Here is a 19,849-nt window from a genome sequence, read left to right on the forward strand (position 1 = left end):
CCCTTGCAGTGAATGACTCCAGCTTCCTTTGGAAGCAAAGCAACCTTGAGAAGAATTTTTATTAAAGAGGCATTAACGATGGAAGACCCTTATGTAGTGAGGAAACCTCTTTCAGCCCATATAACAGCATGGTGGTGCAGGGTATGGAAGGCATATTTAGAGTCAGTATAAATATTGTTGTGTAGTCCCTTTGCAAGAGTGAAGGCCTGAGTTAAGGCAATGAGTTCAGCTTCCTGAGAGGTGGTGGAGGTGGCAGAGCAGTAGCCTCAATGATAGATGTGGAAGATACTATAGCATAGCCTGCCTTTGCTAGTGAGTGGCGATTAGGCCTGGTGGAACTGCCATCAGTAAACCAAGTGTGATCAGGGTGAGGAACAGGAAAGAAGGAAATATGGGGAAATGGAATGAAAGCCAGGTATATCAGAGAGATACTGTCATGGGGGTCAGGTGTGGTATCAGGAATAATGTGGGAGGCCGGACTGAAGTCTGGGCCAGGAACAATGGTAATTGTGGGAGACTCAACAAAGAGTGAGTATAGCTGGAGGAGCCAGGGAGCAGAAAGTATATGCATCAGGTGTGAGGAAGAAAATAGATTTTGGAAGTTGTGAGAACTGTAGAGAGTGAGTTGAGCATAGTTTGTGATTTTCAGGGCCTCTAAAAGTATTAAAGCAGCGGCAGCCACCACATGCAGACATGAGGGCTAGGCTAAAAGAGTAGGTCAAGTTGTTTGGACAGAAAGACTACAGGGTGCGGTCCCGGCTCTTGGGTAAGAACTCTAACCACACAGCCCTTCACTTCGGCTGCGTGTAATGAAAAAGGTTGGGATGAGTTAGGGAGCGCTAGTGTGGGAGCAGCCTTTAGGGCTATTTTTAAGGAACGGAAAGAGGAGTGGGGAAGGATTTAGGATCTATGGAGTCAGCTAGTTTTATCTAGAATAGAATAATGGGTTGTAGAGGAAGATATTGAGGATAGGAGAGTATACAGGTTTGGCACCACCTGGTGGGTAGGCAAAACAATTTGGTTGATAAGGCGCAGATCTTGAACTAACCTGTAAGACTTGTCTGGTTTTTGGACAGGTAAAATAGGGGAATTGAAAGGAGAGTTTATAGGCTTTAAAAGGCCATGCTGTAACAAGCAAGTGATAATAGGCTTTAATCCTTTTAAAGTGTGCTGTGGGATGGGATATTGGTGTTGAGCAGGTTAAGGGTGGTTAGGTTTTCATGGGATGGTAAGGGGTGCATTACCCATTGCCAAGGAGGGAGAAGAGGTGTCTTATACTTGTGGATTAAGGTGGGGAGATACAAGGAGAGGATGTGAAGGAGGCTTTGAACTAGGAAAAGGCAGCAATGAGGTGTGGCTGTAGCTTAGGAATAGTCAGGGAAGCAGATAACTTAGTTAAAATGTCTCAGCCTGATAAAGGAACTGGGCAGGTGGGGATAACTAAAAAAGAGTGCATGAAAGAATGTTGTCCAAGTTGGCACTAGAGTTGGGGAGTTTTAAGAGGTTTAGAAGCCTGGCCGTCAATACCCACAATAGTTTTGGAGGCAAGAAAAGAAGGTAATGTGGAGTGGATAGCCTTTGAAAATAAGGTAATATGGAGTGGATAACCTCCATATTGATTAAGAAGGGGACTGACTTACCCTCCACTGTAAGAGTAACCCAAAGCATCTGTGATGGTCCTGTAGGCTCCCGAGGCAATCTGGCAGTGTCAGTCTTCAGCTGCTAAGCCAAGAAAATCTGGGAAGGAATCAGTCAGAGAGCCTTGGGCCAGAGTTCCAGGGGCTCTGGGAGTGGCTGCTGGGTTGGACAGTCCGATTTCCAGTCCTGCACAGATGGGACATGGCTTAGGAGGAATCATGGGCTGTGGGCATTCCTTGGTCCAGTGGCCAGATTTCTGGCACTTGAAGCAAGATCCTGGGGTAGGCAGTCCTGGAGGAATGCCTGGCCACTGTGGTTCAGGCGTTTGGAAGTTCTTGTGTGCTGGAGATGTGGTTGGGGTTTGTCTCACAGTGGAGGCAAGGAATTGCAACTCAGAAATATGCTGCTACTTGACTGCCTCTACTCTATTATTATACACCTTGATGGCGAGGTTAATTAAGTCCTGTTGTGGGGTTTGAGGGCTGGAATCTAATTTTTGGAGCTTTTTCTAATGTTGGGAGTGGGTTGGGTAATAAAATGCATGTTGAGAATAAGACGGCCTTCTGGCCCTTCTGGGTCTAGGGTGGTAAAACATCTAAGGGTTGTTGCCAAATGGGTCATGAGCTGGGTTGAGTTTTTATATTTGATGAAAAAGAGCCTAAACACTAAGTGATTTGTGAGAGATTGGATAAAGAAAAAGGAGCACTAACCTTGGCTATGCCTTCAGCTCCAGCCACCTCTTTAAGAGGAAATTGTTGGGCAGGTGGGGGAGGGCTAGTTGAGGAAAGAAACTGTAAGCCAGATTGGGTATGAGGAGGGGATGATAAAAGGATTATAGGGTGGGGGAGCGGAGGCTCAGGAAGAATTGGGACCTGGCTCAGCCTGGTGAGGGGCAACCTGGGGAGGAGGGGAGAGGTCAGATGAGTCCGTAGAAAAGGAGGATTCAAAGGACTCAGTTTGGGGTGGAGACTGAAGGAATGGACAGGAGAGAAAGAAGAAAGATTTGGGACGAGTCGCATTGGGAGCAGAGACTAGGGAGGGTCCAATGTGTAATGTCAGGCACTTCAGACCTTTTGCCCGTTTTTCGATAAAAATTATCCAGATCTTGTAGGATAGACAAAAGTGCCATTCTCTGGCCACTTGGAACTACTGTCAAGTTTGTAATGGGGCCAAGCGGTATTGCAGAAGAAAATAAGGCATTTAAGTTTTAGGTCAGGTGTGAGTTGAAGAGGTTTTAAGTTCTTGAGAACACAGGCTAAGGGAGAAGAAGGGGGAATGGAGGGCAGAAGCTTGCCCATAGTGAAGGAGGTAAGTTTAAAGAGAAAGGTAGAGACATGGAGAAGAGGGTGGTAAGCAGCCCTGGGCTGCAATGTGGGTGAGCAGCCAAAGCAGGCATCCCCGCAATTGACTTGTCACCAAGGGAATGTGGGTGAATGACCAAGGCAGGTGTCCCCGTGGTGATCAGACACCAATGGAGTGTGGATGAATAATCAGGCAGGTGTCCCCACAGTGATTAAACACCAAGGGAAAACTGTCTTTCCAAGTCCGTGACCGGCGCCGGAGTTTTGGGTCCATGGATAAAAATGAGTCTCCTTTGTCTCTACTAGAAAGGAAAAGAACTGGAATTGGAAGGACAGGGAGATTGAAGGGTAGCAAGACAGGGAGATTGAAGGGTAGCAAGAGAGGCTGGAGAAGAGAGTCAAAAGACTTCTTACCCAAATTGAAATTCATGAGATGTTCCTTGGGCTGGTTGGTCTGAGGACCCGAGGTCATAGGTAGATCTAGTCACAGAACTGAGGGCGAGGACAGGGGACCAGTCTCCCTAAGGAGTCCTCCTGTCCTGGGTTTCAGCACCAAATGTCATGCGCGTCCGTGTGAAGAGACCACCAAACAGCCTTTGTGTGAGCAACAAGGCTGTTTATTTCACCTGGGTGCAGGCGGGCTGAGTCTGAAAGGAGAGTTAGCGAAGGGAGATAGGGGTGGGGCCGTTTTATAGGATTTGGGTGGGTAGTAGAAAATTACAGTCACAGGGGGTTGTTCTCTTATGGGCAGGGGTGGGGGTCACAAGGTGCTCAATGGGGGAGGTTCTGAGCCAGGAGAAGGAATTTCACAAGGTTAATCGCTCAGTTAAGGTAGGGCAGAACAAATCACAATGGTGGAATGTCATCAGGTCAGGAACCAGCTATTTTCACTTCTTTTGTGATTCTTCACTTGCTTCAGGCCATGTGGATGTATACGTGCAGGTCACTGGGGATATGATGGCTTAGCTTGGGCTCAGAGGCCTGACAAGTGTAACTGTGTGGAAAGGGTGCCATAGTATAAATACTTGCTGTGGCTCCACAACCACCTAAATCAGTTTTACTCATCTGTAAAATGAACCAGTTAGACTTACTGCTCTCGAGAGACTTAAGCTGACTGAAGAAGAGTTTGATTAAATCCATTTTATTGTTCTAAAACTGTTTCCCATCCTCAGCATGAATAACATTTTGGGTCAGATAATTCCTTGTCTGGGGACTGTAAAGTATATTGTTGGATATTTAGAAGGGCCCATAGTCTCTACCTATTATATTCCAGGAGAATTTACTCGCTGACTTGTAACAGCAAAGACTATTTTCAGATATCAACAAGTGTTCCTCAGGGCGCAAAACTGCCCCTGGTTGAGAGCCACCTTCAATAGCTTCTCATTGCCTACAAAAATGCACTCATTTAGTGATTGTTAAATATTATTTATTGAGTACCTACTGGGACAAAATATAGCTAAGACTCAGTCTCTGCTTCAAGGAATTCATATTCTAAGGAGGAGAACAAACATAATTATAATCTAATGTGGCACATATAATGAGTAAGAGAGATGCAGAGGAAAAAAGGGAGAAAATCATTGAGGGTGAAGATAGAGGGAGCTCAGAAATCTTATTGGAGAAATTAGTGATGAAATGGGACATTGAAAGATCAGTAGAAATTAGCCAGGGATTCTCAGCTGAGGGGCCAGCATGAGAAAAAGCAGAGTGGTGAGAATAACGACCCACAGCCACAAAGCTCTTTGAACCGGGGAGTGGTGAGAATGAATCCTCCCAGGGACAAAGAGACCACTTCCATCCCCCAAAACTCAGCTATGTATGATGTCTTTTAACATCCCATTCTGGGAAAGCAGTTCAGAACCCTAAAGAGTTCCCAGCCAGTGTTACTGCTGAGTCCATAAAGGAGCCACACGGTCATGGAGCTCTCCAGGGTACTGAACTGTGTCCCTCTGAATCCCCTTTACTCAGTAGCTTTCCACCTGGGCACCTGCCTAGGACCCTGCCCTTCCTACTTATGCTTGCTGCTCTTGGTTGATGTCATATAGTAGAAAGAGCATAGGTTTACCAATCTAAATGACCCTAACTAGGGGACAATCAAATAAATGATCAATTATTTTTATAAATTATAAATTGTGGTGGATTCCTATGAAAGAATATTACACAATGTTTTGGTGGCCTTATAGTTGTTTTTTAAAAGTTTATTTGAAACTTTATATATTTCTGTGATACCTATAATAAGCATACATTTCTTAGAAAAAATACTATTTAAAATAATAATCAAGAGCTTTGGAATCAAATAGACTGGGATGAGAATTCTAATTCTGCCACTTAATAGCTGTCTGAACTTGAGTCAGTTAATTTAATCTCTCTGGCCATTGTTTACTCAACTTCAAAATGACTAGAAAAGAGACAGACCTTCAATAATTCCCCAATGCCTACCATGCAGTCAGCTGTGGATATTGACCAGCTCAAGTACATGCATCTACTTCTGTGTTGCTAAGTGAGGGAGACACTCAGCAAATTCTTGTTTGTTATTACTTACTTCATCATTTGGATGCCCAATTTTCTACTACAGGAAAGGCAAGTCTGATGTATAATGAGGCAGAAACAAGCCTTTTAGGCACAGACTGACAGTGCCCTTCCCACCTCCCATTCTTGGGCCCTTCATTAGGTATAGTTGCTCTGGAATAGAACTGACTCTGAATTATAATGCCCATGTCGTTTCCATACTTGGCTCCCAGTAAATTAGCATCTAGACCCTTACCCTCATGGCTAGATACTGTAAGACTGTTCCCTGGGTAACTGACCATCTGGAGAATAAATGCGTAAAGATATTGGGTGCTCTCCCAACAAGCAGCCCAGCCAGATGACCCTTCTTTGAAGCTAAGTTGACAGGCCTCACCCACTTGCTGAGAATTTCCTATTCGTTTTTTTTTTTTTTTTCCAGCTCTTTATTCATTATCATGAGCATACAGTCAGGTTTTACATCTAAGGAAAAGCTCAAACATGGAAGAAAAAACAATTTGGCAGAAACAAAAACTATGCAGGAAAATTTTATTTCTCAAATAAATTTTATAATCAACATTCATTGAGAAGTAAAAGAACTTCCATGAAACAAGAACAGGATGCTATAAAAAAGGAATATTTAAGGAGACTACAAAGCTCTCAAAAATTAAAAAAAAAAAGATAAGGAAAATGAAAAACCCTGAGAAGGAAGAAATACTGAAGAAATCTCACCTCATTTCCATCTCCCTCCCCATAAAGAGTAAAAATATATAGAAAAAAACTAAAAGGAAACAGATGAAACAGAATAGAAGACCAGTTACGAAGGTTCAATACTGCAATAATAGAAGTTCTAAAAAGAAAGAACAGAGAAAATGGGGAAGGGAAGACCCACTCATGACCTTGTCTACCTATTTCTCCAGGAGAGACTCTTGTAAACTCTTGGGGAAGATGAAAACAGATTACCCAGACACTCTGTTCAGCGTATCTCTTTCCTGGGCACCTTTATCAAATAGGCAACACTACCCTTTAATTCTCAACTAGATTTGTGCTTCTACTTGATATACATTGTTATGGAATATATACCTAGGTGGGAAAACTATAACGAAAATCAAGATGGGGCCAAGTGTGGTGGCTAATGCCTGTAATTCCAATACTTTGGGAAGCTGGGGTGGGAGGATTACTTGGGCAGCCCAGGAGTTTGAGACTAGCCTGGGCAACATACTTTATAGAGACCTGATCTCTATAAAATTTTTTTAAAAAATTATCTGGGTGTGGTGGTGTGCACCTGTAGTCCCAGCTACTTGGGAGGCTGAGGTGAGAGGATCGATTGAGCCTGGGAGGTCATGCCACTGCCCTCTGGCCTGGGCAACGGAGAGACACCCTGTGTCGACAACAAGAAAAAATAAACGAGATAAAGATAAGCACAAAAATCAAGACAGTGGTTACCTCTGGGGAGGAAGCTGGAGATTTTATTTAGAGAGGGGCATTTGGAGGACTTCTAAGGTTAGTGTTCCAAGGTTAGTGTTCACTTTCTTAACTTTTGTGGTAAATATATAGATACTAAACGTACTATATTTTAAACTCTACATATATCTCAAATACTCTTTTATACATATGATACACTTCACAATACAAACTTCCATACCAAGAAGACACCAAAGCAAATCTACTTTGTGAAGTAATAAGATTGTATGTTCCCATGAACTGTGTAGTCCTTGAACAGAGGGAAATAGGAAAGGGGGTGCAAGGGCTCTCCCTCTTCTAGAGGTCTAATCAGGGGTGGCAGGAATCACAATAAGATACCCAATCAGCAGCACAATGCTGATTTTCAGACCAGTTTAATAGATACATTTTACAGTGGTTAGAATCGTATTGTAACAGCTTGGAGTCCATGAAAAACAGCTGTGCTGAGACCACCAGTTAAAAACCATCCCCTAAGCTGTCAGTGAGAGGGTAGGTGGCTGTGTATTCTTTCTTTGCCCACTCTGATCCATTCTCCGCCCTTTTCACCTTGCTCTCTGCCCCAGGGGCTGACTTCTACACACACCACCCACGGTCTTCTGTTCTTTGGCTTTTATCTGGGTTTTGCCAATGGGAGGCACTGGCAGGAAATCAGAGGTCAGGAGGAAAGAGAAGTGAAAGGTATATCCTCCCCTCTGCCTCCCTGCCTCTCCATCCCTTGCTAGTTCTCTTAACCCCTCACAGCCCCCCATAAATAGTCCCTTATTAAATTATCTTCAGTTAAACCCTTTTCATTATGTCTTTCATATCTTGCCAGGACCCTGGCTGCTACATTATTTTAGTAGTTATGTGTCCCTGCCCAGTGATCCCTTTTATGTTAATGTGGATTTTGAGGTCCAAACTAGTCTTCAGAAGTCCAAATAAGTAGCTCTACTGGCATGACATTACAGGCAGTATTCCAGAGATGTTCTCATGTCTGCTCTCAAATAGGACTGTGCAGTTGTGTTGTCTCCACAAGCAGCCTTATCCAAGGGAAGATATGCATCTAAAAATATCTCCCTCCAATGGGTGTCTGCAGCTCTGGCTTTTTCTGGAAAGGGTACACATTGGTTTAATACTCAATGAATTATACTGCTAGCTAAGGATGGAAAGGTCTGGGAGGATTTGCCTCTGGCTTATGGAATTTGAATTCTGTCCCTGTCTCCACCCAGGAGACAGGGATGCACAGTTCTCAGCAGCATCCTTGCTGGTTTCTTTAAGAGATGACCTTTTTGGTTTCCTATCATGGAATGAGTCAGATGCTAACCCACTCTTAGCATCTCTCACCAACTTCCTGTTGCCCTTCCCTTCTGAAGATCAAAGCTCACTTCAGGAGAACCTCCAGAGGGAAAAATAGCCAACAGAACCCCAGGCCCAGGCAGGAAAAGCAAGTAAACAAGTGATTGACGCACTTTGTACACAGGCTCTGAGGGAGGCGGGTGAGTGTGAGGAGGGGAAGTTGAGGAAGCTGTCCAGGATGGGGCGGAGTCCTGGAGGGCTCAAATAACAGTTCATTGTTCCTCAGGGCTCCTAGGGAATAAGGGAGGCCTCCAGCAAAACAAACGTGCCAGGAGGACAGGCTATTTGTGTTGATAAACACAAAAAGAAGGGAAGTGACTAGCTGGAGGGAGGGTGCCTTTGAATGGAATGTGCCTTATTCTGGGAATCTGTATACTTGGCTCCTCGGGGACATGGGAGGAAGAGGGAGAAAGCGCTGGGACAAAAGGAGGCAGCATTGAGTACCGTTAAACATGCAGGACCGAGAGGTGGGCAGAGCTGGGTTGAAATCCTGGGCCCTCGCTTTCCTACCTCTGTAACTTGGACCTACTGTTTGATTTCTCCAGGCCTCGGTTTTATTATCTGGAAATGGGAATGGTCCTTTCTCACCCATAGGTTTCCTTGAAGACTTAATAAGACAATGTACTTTAGGTGTCTGACACATGGAAATTTCTCCAAAAAAAAAAAAAATGTTTATTCTTGTTGTTAGAAAGATGTCGTACCAGTGTGGGAGGAAGCAGTGTGCTGTGGTGAGGCAGTACTGCGTTGTCAAGCTCCTAGGTTGAGTGAAGGCTCTGCCCCCAGCCATTGCGGGCGCCCCAGCAGGTACTCATCTCATCTCAGCTTGTCTCCGGAGCTGAGGGTGCCTCCCTAGAATGACGGTGCTGAACAAGCGGATCTCCAGGGCTCCTTCTAGTGCCTAAAGTCTGGGTTCCAATGAACTATAGCCAAAGCGTGACTAGGAAATTGTCTGATTTAAAACAAAAATAATGCAGAGACAGCCAAGTGAGGTTTGTGCCCATTAGAGTGCTCTCTTTGGAAACTTTACTCTTATGATAGTGATGCTGCCGTTTCTTAAAACATATTCAGAATGGTTTAGAATTATCTGCAGAGCCAGTTCTGGGACCAAATAAGACAATCATCTCATCACTTTAGAGGAAACAAATCTTCTTTCTTTTTGTTTATTTTTATTTTTTATTTTTACCAAAAAAAGGTTCTCATTCCCTTAAGGTAAGTTAGATTCCAGTTTCAGTTTTGCGAACTACTGGAGGATTGTAACTTCATCTCTTTTATCCTGAATTTCCACCTCTAGAAATTGGGAATAATAATATCCACCTTCCACCTCAGTGCGTGGCCACAGACAAGACAAGGACGTGGACAGCAGTACCAAGATGCTGGGCTCAGGGTAGGCGGTAAAACACATGCATATGGACCGGGCGCGGTGGCTCACGCCTGTAATCCCAGCACTATGGGAGGCCGAGGCGGGCGGATCACGAAGTCAAGAGATGGAGACCATCCTGGCCAACATGGTGAAACCCCATCTCTACTAAAAATACAAAAATTAGCTGGGCATGGTGCTGCATGCCTGTAGCCCAGCTACTCAGGAGGCTGAGGCAGGAGAATTGCTTGAACTCAGGAGGTGGAGGTTACAGTGAGCCGAGATCGCGCCACTGCACTCCGGTTTGGCGACAGAGTGAGATTCCGTCTCAAACAAACAAAAAAAAATGCATATGTGCGTACACACAGGCAGACAAACCTTTATCCTTTCTTTCTGTCCCCATCCCAATTAGCTGTTTTACCACTTTATCTGCAGAATAAATTCACAGCCCACTAAACTATCAGGCTCCAAATAATTTTCATTCATTTTGAAAAATCGAATATACTTTCAGAGGAAAAGATTTGCCACCATGAAGGATATTCAAAGGGATGTGCCCAGACTCTAAAGATATCTATTTACACCATTTATATGTGTGTGTGTGTTTGTGTACGGTTGGTATTTAGTAAAATCCTTAGCCCTTCTGAGTCCCGCAGACAGATCCACAGCTGGTGCCGTGATGCTGAGCCAAGATTCAGGATGATGGATGGGGGCAGGGAAAGATTGAGGGCCAGGAGGCACTTTGGAGCCAGCCAGACCTGGCCCCCAGGCTCAGGGAAACCCACTTTGGCTAGGTGACCTCCTTCAGTCACATCATCCTTTGAAGTCTCGGTTTATTCATCAGGAAAATGAGGACAATAACATAAGTCTTATAAAGTTATGAGGATCGTTAAGTGCTAACTTTATAAACAAGCAAAGAAGAGGCACCAGTGGGTGGGAATGTTAATTCTAATTAAGGCATAAGGCATCAACATACTTGCATGATATCTTATGTAGCATGAAAAGATGGAGTCAGAGGAAAAAGCAGACACGCAGGCTTAACTCTGTCCCAGCACAGCATCTAGAAAGAAAGCAGCTCTCTCCTATAACGTCCAGCTCCCCTGCCCTTCCTAGGTGGAAGGGTGGTGCCTTTGTTCTCTACCAAGAAAACCATTTCTCAGCCTCTTACCTGGTGTAGTCCACTGGGCCCTGAAGCTACCAGGCCAGTTTGAGTCATGTTTATGAAATTCCTTCGCTGGAGGCTACCTGATTGGCTTATCAACCCTGGCCCTGGTAGCATTTCCTTACAGTGAGCAGTGACACTTACAGCTTCAAGAAGTGCAAGAGAAACATTTTTCTTGCAGGCTCCTCTTTCTCTCTCTAATGAAGCGGTCATTATAATCTTTCAAAGGTGGATTCTGGTGCTCAAAAGTGTACCCCAACTTCCCACAGGAGAAACACTAAATGTCAGACACCTGATCACACTGTCTGTCTGGAGTGCATAGAACCAGCTGCTTGAAAACTGGAAAACAAAAGTCATGTTTCTTCTTGTTCTGCAGCCAAGCCTGGAAAACAAAAGTCATGTTTCTTCTTGTTCTGCAGCCAAGCCTGGCTTCACGCACATGTGACCTGTGCGGTCACACAGAGTCCTTCACTCAGTAGCCTCTGTTCTTGGTTTAATAATCTGCATCTAAAACTGTCACTGTATAATATAAAAAAAGGAATCATAACCTTTAGGCTAATAATTTAAGCTTCTTGGTTTTTCTTTACATAGTTACTTAATGTATTAGTCTGTTTTCCCACTGCTGATAAAGACATATCCAAGACTGGGTAGTTTATAAAGAAAAAGAGGATTAACGGACTCCCAGTTCCACGTGGCTAGGGAGGCCTCACAATCATGGCGGAAGGTGAAAGGCACGTCTTACATGGCAGCAGGCAAGAGAGGAGAATGAGAGAGCCAAGTGAAAGGGGAAACCTCTTATAAAACCATCAGATCTAGTGAGACGTTTTCATTACCACGAGAACAGTATAGGGGAACCTCCTCCATGGTTCAGTTACCTCCTGCCCAACCCCCTCCCAACAATATGTGGGAATTATGGGGGCTACAATTCAAGATGAAATTTGGGTGAGGACACAGTCAAACCGTATCACTTAGTCTTGATGTAAAATGGGGTCTCACTAAGTTGCCCAGGCTGCTCTTGAATGCCTAGGCTCAAGCAATCCTTCTCCCTCAGCCTCTCGAGTATCTGGGACTACAGGTGTGCACCACCATGCATGACTCCCTCTTTGTACTTTAAATAGCAAATAAAAAGCACCATGACAAGTTGAGGGAGTGCAGAAGAAAGGAGAAGGCTCTCTGTTTTTGTATATGTAACAGCACTTTTATTCTGCTTTTCGAATGAGGAGCTCTGCATTTTCATTTTGCACTGGGCCCCACAAATTATGTAGCCAGCCCTGTCTGAAGCAGTGTAGAAATAACAGCTGTCTCTATCAGAAGGATAGGAAATAAAAATAAACACAAATTATGAGCACTCTGGCATAACTCACTTAATGATAACCGCTCTCGTTGAGACCTCCCTTCTCAGCGTGTGGGCTACTTGCTGTCCATGTTTATTCTTAACTGCACTGAAAAACTACCCACTGCTGGACACACATTTCTCTCCATTTCAGTTGTTTGATATTTTGTCTGAGATTGAATATAGAATACTGTTTTAGGAAATTACAATTTCATAAACACTGTGTGAAAACAAAAGACTCTTCTTTCTCCCTGGACATCTCTCAAAGGCCCTGTCTCTCCATCAGTCTCTCTGCCTCCTGGCTCCTTGTCTTCCACCACTGCCAGTTTTCTCGCCCACTTCACAATTCCTGGAGAGGCTGGACTGGAGTCACTAGTGGCCCAGAATTCGGACAGGCAACCATGCTCTCCTCTACAATGATAGTGCAGGACAGCAGACAGAAGCCAACATATCTCAGCCACACACTCACCCCCACTTAGGTCAAGCCACACTGATGAGCCACAGTTTGGCCTGAGTTCAACTAAGTGGGATTTCCCAAAATGCGCTTTGAGGGATACTAAACCCTGAAGATGCTCTATGAGAAATGTGTTCAGTGCTCAAAGGTATTCAAGAAGAACTGCATAATTCTTTGAAGACTCAAAGAATTATAACTGCTCCTCTCTTTGAAGACTCAAAAACACGGTAGCATCGTTAAAGGCTCTGAGAAGTTCTGCAGCAGAAAATAAGCACACAAAACATCCAACCTGTTTCACTTTGATTAACCCAGAATTTCCAAAACTTGTTATTTTCCAAACTGGTTTTTATCTGCTTCTTTGGTGTAACACCTTTGAACATGCCCAGAATCAACAGTGTGTTCCAAGCCAAGCTCTGCACTTGCAGTCTCTAGCTTCACCTCATGGATCCCGGAGGATCCATGCTTCTGCCAGGATCCCAGAGGAAGTCTCTTAGTCTCTCCAAACCTCAGTTTTGTCACTAGTAAGATGGTATTAATAATCCTAGTTGATAGGGTTGTTGTGAGGAGTAGTAAGATCACATGTGAAACATCCGCAGCAGGCACTTGATGAAGGTTGTTATTAAAATGCTAAGGATGTGTTTCCCTCCCTGCCTGCAGCAGTCATATCCTGTCTGTCTTCATGTTTCCTGGTCCATCTGTCTCTGTTTTCTTAACCTTCAAATTTGGGCTCAACTTTGGGTTCATTATGAAGTCAGCACCCACCAGCCCAATAACTTTGTGTCTGTGGTTCTCATCTACCAGTGCTACAGGCAGTTTTATAAATCACTTTTTCTTATCCCCATCCTGAAACTGGACTACAGTGGGGAGTGGATCAGAGGTCGAGAAGCTACTTTTTGCTAGCCTCTGATGAAAAGTTTATGGTTTGTGTCCTAATTTGAGAAACGTGGGGGTTTTTAAAATGAGACGTTCCTTTAAATGCACCCAAGTGTTTACAGTTATAAATATTGCAATGCAATAAAATCTAGCTGGGCCCTCTGGCTGCTGAGAGACAGACACCCAGCCCCGAGCTGAACAACATCCAGAGACAGGACATCATGTTCATGGCAGATTCTGGTTAGCGGAACTCTCTGTTCTATGCTGAGATTTTAAATCAATGCACGAACACCAATGCAGTTAATGCAATGTCCTGTGCTGGACTGGCTGTCGCCGATTCTTTCTCTGCTTCTTAGGTCATCACGACAGCTCTAATCGCAGGGCCTTGTCTCTCTCTGATGGGCCCAATAAGGAGGATCCAGGGAACCTTCCTGAACCTAGTGGGTAAATGCAGAGAGGACAGCATCATGAAGCCACTTTTAGTAAGGTCTTTTGTAGAAGTAGGAGTCAGGGCACAAAGCAGAAACCACTCTGTGAACCCCCAAACAGTCAGACTTAATCCAAGCAATCAGGTGCTTACAGGAGGAAGAGATGTCAGGGCCACCCAGAGGCTATTGGATCAAGATCACATTTCCACAGCTGCAGGCCAGAGGTCAGGAACTGCTGTTGCTGTCCCTGCTGCTGTCACCATGGTTGTTGTGAGTCCATGAAGCTGGTGACCAACAACTGGAACTTGGTGTCTGGCTATTGCAACCATATCTGCCCCTTCTGGTTAACCTCTTCCATCTAAAATTGCGTGAAAGTATCTCAGCCTAAATCTCTCTAGCTCCAAGGGAGTCTAAAAAGGTAATTTTGAAACTTCCAGCCCTTTTAAGACAGACAGGGGATGGAGGTACGTGGAAGGGCATGAGCTGGATTCCAGAAGACTGTCTTAGGCATCTCTTCTAGACAAAACAAGAGTAGCTTGAATTTATTGCCTTCAATTTGCCAGATGCTACGTTAGATGGTTTACATATTTATCCAATTTGATTTTCACAACAACACTCTGAGGAAGGTATAATAATAACCCAATCTTATAGATGAGAAAAATGAGACTCAGTGAGACTGAATAAATGACTCAAAGTCTGTGATGGTGAATTTTGTGTCAACTAGGTGATAGTGGCCAGTCATTTGGTCAGACACCAGTCTAGATGTTGCTATGAAGGTATTTTTTATATATGATTAACATTTAAATCAATAGATTTTGAGTAAAGCTGATTACTCTCCATAGTGTTTGGGCCTCATCCAATCAGATGAAGACCTTTGAAGACGTCCCCTGAGTAAAAAGGAAGTCAGTCTCCAGACCGCCTTCGAACTCAAGATTACAATATAAACTACTGGAACCTGTTGGCCTACCCAGCAGATTTTTGTTTTTGTTTTCATTTAGAGATGGGGTCTTGCCACGTTGCCCGGGCTGGTCTCGAACTCTTGGGCACAGGCAATCCTCCTGCCTCAGCCTCCCAAAATGCTGGGATTACAAGTGTGAACCACTGGCCTCACCCAGCAGATTTTGAACTTAACAGCCCCCACAATTATGTGAGCCAATTACTTAAAAAAGTGCATTCCCTCTCTCTCTCTATCATAAATATATATATGTATATATATGTATGTATATGTGTGTGTGTGTGTGTGTGTGTGTGTGTATCTCCTGTTGGTTCTGTTTCTCTGGGGAGTCCTGACTAATATGAAGTCCAACAAGAAGTAGTAAATGTTACAGGTGAATCTCAAATTCATGTTTGTCCAACTCAAAAGCCCATACTCCTAGAAGACAAACTTCAGACAGCCTCATCTTCTTAGACTTTCAACAGCTCTTTCAGTGCTTGGGGGAGCTCCACACTCAAGGCAGCAAAGGTGGACCATGTATTTGGGGCATCTCAGGTAAAGAGAAAGCAGTGGTCCACCTAACTATGTAAACCCAGATTATGAGGGGATTGCTGAATGTGTTCAATAGCCAGTCTTCAAATATTAATTGAGCACAGTCAGAGACTGTGTCAGGCTTAACAGAGATGTAAAAAATATATTCAGAGCAACAATAGCAATTGTATGGCCCCTGACTTCCAGTTTGCTGATGACGGCCTCAAGTTGATATTTTCTTGGAAATCACCTAAAAGCAACAAAGAGGTTTCCTGGAAACTCAGGAAACCTAAAAGCAACAAGGAGAACAAGAAACAGAAATTCAAATTCTATCTTTATAAAAATGTAAGAAGGCCAGGCGCGGTGGCTCACGCCTGTAATCCCAGCACTTTGGGAGGCCGAGGCGGGCGGATCACAAGGTCAGGAGGTCGAAACCACGGTGAAACCCCGTCTCTACTAAAAATACAAAAAATGAGCTGGGCGCGGTGGCGGGCGCCTGTAGTCCTAGCTACTCGGGAGGCTGAGGCAGGAGAATGGCGTGAACCCAGGAGGCGGAGCTTTCAGTGAGCCAGGATCGCGCCACTGCACTCCAGCTTGGGCGACAGAGCGAGACTCTGTCTCAAAAAAAAAAAAAAAATGTAAGAAAGCTGAAGCCCTAAATAGGTGGAAGAAAGTCAAAGGATGTAGAAACAGAGGAAGAGCCAGGGAGGGAAGAGAAGAGAGAGTGCAGAGGTTGCAGATCTCAGGCAGCTGGCGAAGCACACCTATCCCAGGTGTTAGGGCACACCTGAAGTTCTTTTGTTGCTGTTTGTTTATTTGTTTTTTGAGATGGAGTCTCACTCTGGCATGATCTCGGCTCACTGCAATCTCCGCCTCCCAGGTTCAAGCGATTCTCCTGCTTCAGCCTCTGACTAGCTGGGGTCACAGGCATGCACCATCACTCCTGGCTAATTTTTGTATTTTTAGTAGAGACAGGGTTTTGCCATGTTGGCCAAGCTGATCTCAAACTCCTGACCTCAGATGATCTGCCTGCCTCAGCCTCCCAAAGTGCTGGGATTACAGGTGTGAGCCACCATGCCTGGCAACACCTGAAGTTTTAAAACACAGATCTTTTGCTTATAAGAGTGAGAATTGGGTGCTCAGACCAGGAATTGGAGGTTCCCTGCATCCGGTTTGGTCCTGAGGAAGAAAGAAGGGGTCGCATGAGGAATGACACAGGCAAGCCAGGTCTGCAGGAAACAATCAGTGTGGGAGGGGGAGCAAAGAAGCTTTCTTTGGTACCAGACCATTTCTTTGGTACCAGTCTGTATGAATGATGTGAAGAGAAGTAAAGACTCCAACTCACATCCCTGGGTTATAAGGAAAGTTCCTGCTGGCTTGGAACCTGATTTCCTGCATGAACGCCTGCAAGTATCTAATCAAGGAAAAGCATTCTTCATTTAAAGTTTATTCATCAAAAGTCTATATGAAGTTGATTTCTGCTTCTAAACAAGATGGACTAACAGGAACTGGGTTTACCCTCTGCCTGAAAAAAACAAAATTAACTAAAAAAGCAGATAAAATAATGAGAAGCAATGATGTTTAAGATATTGGATATCATACAGTGACATTCAGTGATCTCCGAGAAATGGGAAATAAACAACATGAGCCCCACACTTGCTCCAGGTTACTGCTCAGAGAGAGTTTTGAAGTCATGGCCCAGAGAGGGGAAAACCTGTTTACAGCATGGTGGTCTCTCAGTTCAGCTGAGGGTTAGAGTTTTCAGAAAATAATTACAGAGAGAAGACAGCTTCTGTCTCTGTCTCTCTCTGTCTCTCTTTGTCTCTGTCTCTCTGTTTCTCTCTCTCTCTCTCTCTCTCTCTCTCTCACACACACACACACACATACACACACACACACAGAGAGAGAGAGAGACAGAGAGAGAAACAGAGAGACAGAGAGAGACAGAGCGCACACTCCCTCCAGAGATCTATAGAGGGCTGACTTGAGTCTTCTGCTGTGTACTGATCAGTGCATGCACATGAGGAAATTACCTGAGGCCAGGGGGGAACAAGAACTATCTGAAGGATTAGAGGAAAAGTTCTCACCTAAGATCAGGTACCAGGCAAGGAGGTCTGCTCTCACCACTTCTACTGATACATGCAACAACATGGATAAATCTCATAAAAAAATTATACTGGGTAAAAAAGCCAGACCAGAGAGTGTATATTGTATGGTACCAGTTGCAGAAAATTTTGGAAAAATGCCAACGAAAGTGAAAGAAAACAAACAAGTGGTGTATGGAAATGGAAAAAAGGGTAGGAAGGGATATAGGGAGAGATTATAAAGGGTACGTGGAAACTTTTTGGGGTGATGAATATGCTCGCAGTTTGACCGGGGCAATGGTTTCGTAGGTGCATGCATATGTTGAAACTGATCTATCAAACTGTACACATAAATATGTGCAGTTTTTGTATGTCATTACACCTCATTGAAAAATACACAAGAAACAATGAAGAGCAGGACAAGAAAAGCCAATGAAACACAATAAACCAGTAAGTGATGGCTCTGAAAAAAAAAACAGAAATCATGTAACAGAAGAAATATTTAAAGATACAATTTATCAAAATGTTTCAGAAATCAAGGAGAACATGACTCTAGCTATTGAAAAGGAACAACAGATTCCAGAAGAAATGAACAAAAGTCCTCCTCACTGAGACATATCCTAGCAAAACTGCTGTACTTCAGAGATAAAGAGTCTTTGGGACAGCCAGGCAAAAAGGCTAAGAGAAGTGACTTGTTAACTTTACACTTCTCCAAATTAGCATGCAACCCCAGAAGACAGTGGAACTAATCCTAAAATCTCAAAGAAAGAAAGTGTGATCTAAAATTTTTATACCTGGCTTTTTATTTTTAAAATCAAGCATTTTTGTGTATGCAAGAAATTAGGAAAGTTTGTTCTTATAAACCCTTCCTGGAGAAACTATTGGAGGACAAACTTCAACCCTAATGATGCTCAAAACAGAAGATAATAATGAATTACACAAGGAACATTGCCCAGTAGAGAAATTGACTGTCCATTGTCAGAATGGAAATGCCTGAAGAGGATTTAAATGTTTTGAAAGAGTCTGGTAACTTAATGGTACAGGAGCTTGAAAACATCAGTGTTTCAGAATACGGCCAAGAAATAAATGCAGAAAAGCAACCACGTCTGACAGCAGTGGAGATTAAGTATTTGTAAATTGATATACCATGATGCTACTATCCAGTCTGCCCGAGAAAGCAAGGTCGGCCTGGATTTTTATAAGACGCCCTGGGAATATGGAATGTTTACCCTTCTTGGGAGTGGGATACTTGCCATTTTCTTCAGGGGAATGCTATTTCTATAATGAGTGGAAATATCAAGTGATTGAACAATGGATCGCACAGAAATTTAAAATGATCTTGGCAGAATTAAAAGAAACCACTTAAAAGTTATTGGATTCATTTTGGGGACAAATAAGAACATTTTAATAGGGTTTGTATTTTAGATTTTGGAATTGTTGTTAATTTTCTGAGGTGTGAGCATGGTATTATGGTTGTATAGGAAAACATCCTTATATTTATAGATGATTTATGTTGAAATATATAGGGGTGGAGTGCCACAAAATCTAGGATTTACTTCCAAATTTCAAGGCAGAAAAGGATATGTCATACCTAAGGAAAAAGAAAATATAGCGAAATGAAAATAATGAGTGAATACTGGTGAGGAGTATATGGGGTATTCATTATACTAATCTTTCAACTTTTTCTGTAGGTGTGTGTTTCCAAAATAAAAAGTTATCCCATTCAGAACAGAACATCAAAGCAGCAAAGATATCTTTTAGAGAAATCAAGACCTAAAATAAACATCTTCCTGAGGAAGTATCTGGGCTTAAAGATACAATCAGGTGACTCGAAGAAACAATTCAAATGCACAGAAAGATGTGCTTATAGTTTGGGGAACAGAATGTCAAGAAGACTGGAAAGCTGAAACTTTATGGAAAGGTTACACATCATTTTTTTTTTTTCTTTTGAGATGGAGTCTTGTTGCGGGAAGTCAGGACCCCAAACGGAGGGACCGGTTGAAGCCGCGGCAGAAGAACATAAATTGTGAAGATTTCATGGACACTTATTAGTTCCCCAAATTAATACTTTCATAATTTCTTACGCCTGTATTTACTGCAATCTCTGAACATAAATTGTGAAGATTTCATGGACACTTATCACTTCCCCAATCAATACCCTTGTGATTTCCTATGCCTGTCTTTACTTTAATCTCTTAATCCCATCATCTTCTTCATAAACTGAGGACTCTGTGATGATTGCATTAACTGCACAAATTGTTTGTAGAGCATGTGTGTTTGAACAATATGAAATCTGGGCATCCTGAAAAAAGAACAGGATAACAGCAATGTTCAGGGAACACCAGAGATAAGACTTCTGGCCGCCAGTGAGCCGGACGGAACAGAGCCATATTTCTCCTCTTTCAAAAGCAAATAGGAGAAATATCGCCGAAATCTTTTTGTCTGCAAGGAACATC

At 43.4% G+C, this 19,849-nt stretch overlaps 1 long non-coding RNA gene across 1 annotated transcript; it reads left to right on the forward strand.

Moving 5' to 3' along the window:
• The first annotated feature begins 3,570 nt into the window (after window positions 1-3,570).
• On the forward strand, window positions 3,571-19,388 carry LOC103883654. Its single transcript, XR_002521540.2, has 2 exons — window positions 3,571-3,770; window positions 19,085-19,388. It is a non-coding gene; the product is annotated as an uncharacterized LOC103883654 (long non-coding RNA).
• The last annotated feature ends 461 nt before the right edge of the window (window positions 19,389-19,849 follow it).

The sequence above is a fragment of the Papio anubis genome, chromosome 6 (assembly GCF_008728515.1).
Source record: "Papio anubis isolate 15944 chromosome 6, Panubis1.0, whole genome shotgun sequence".
Classification (NCBI taxonomy): domain Eukaryota; kingdom Metazoa; phylum Chordata; class Mammalia; order Primates; family Cercopithecidae; genus Papio; species Papio anubis.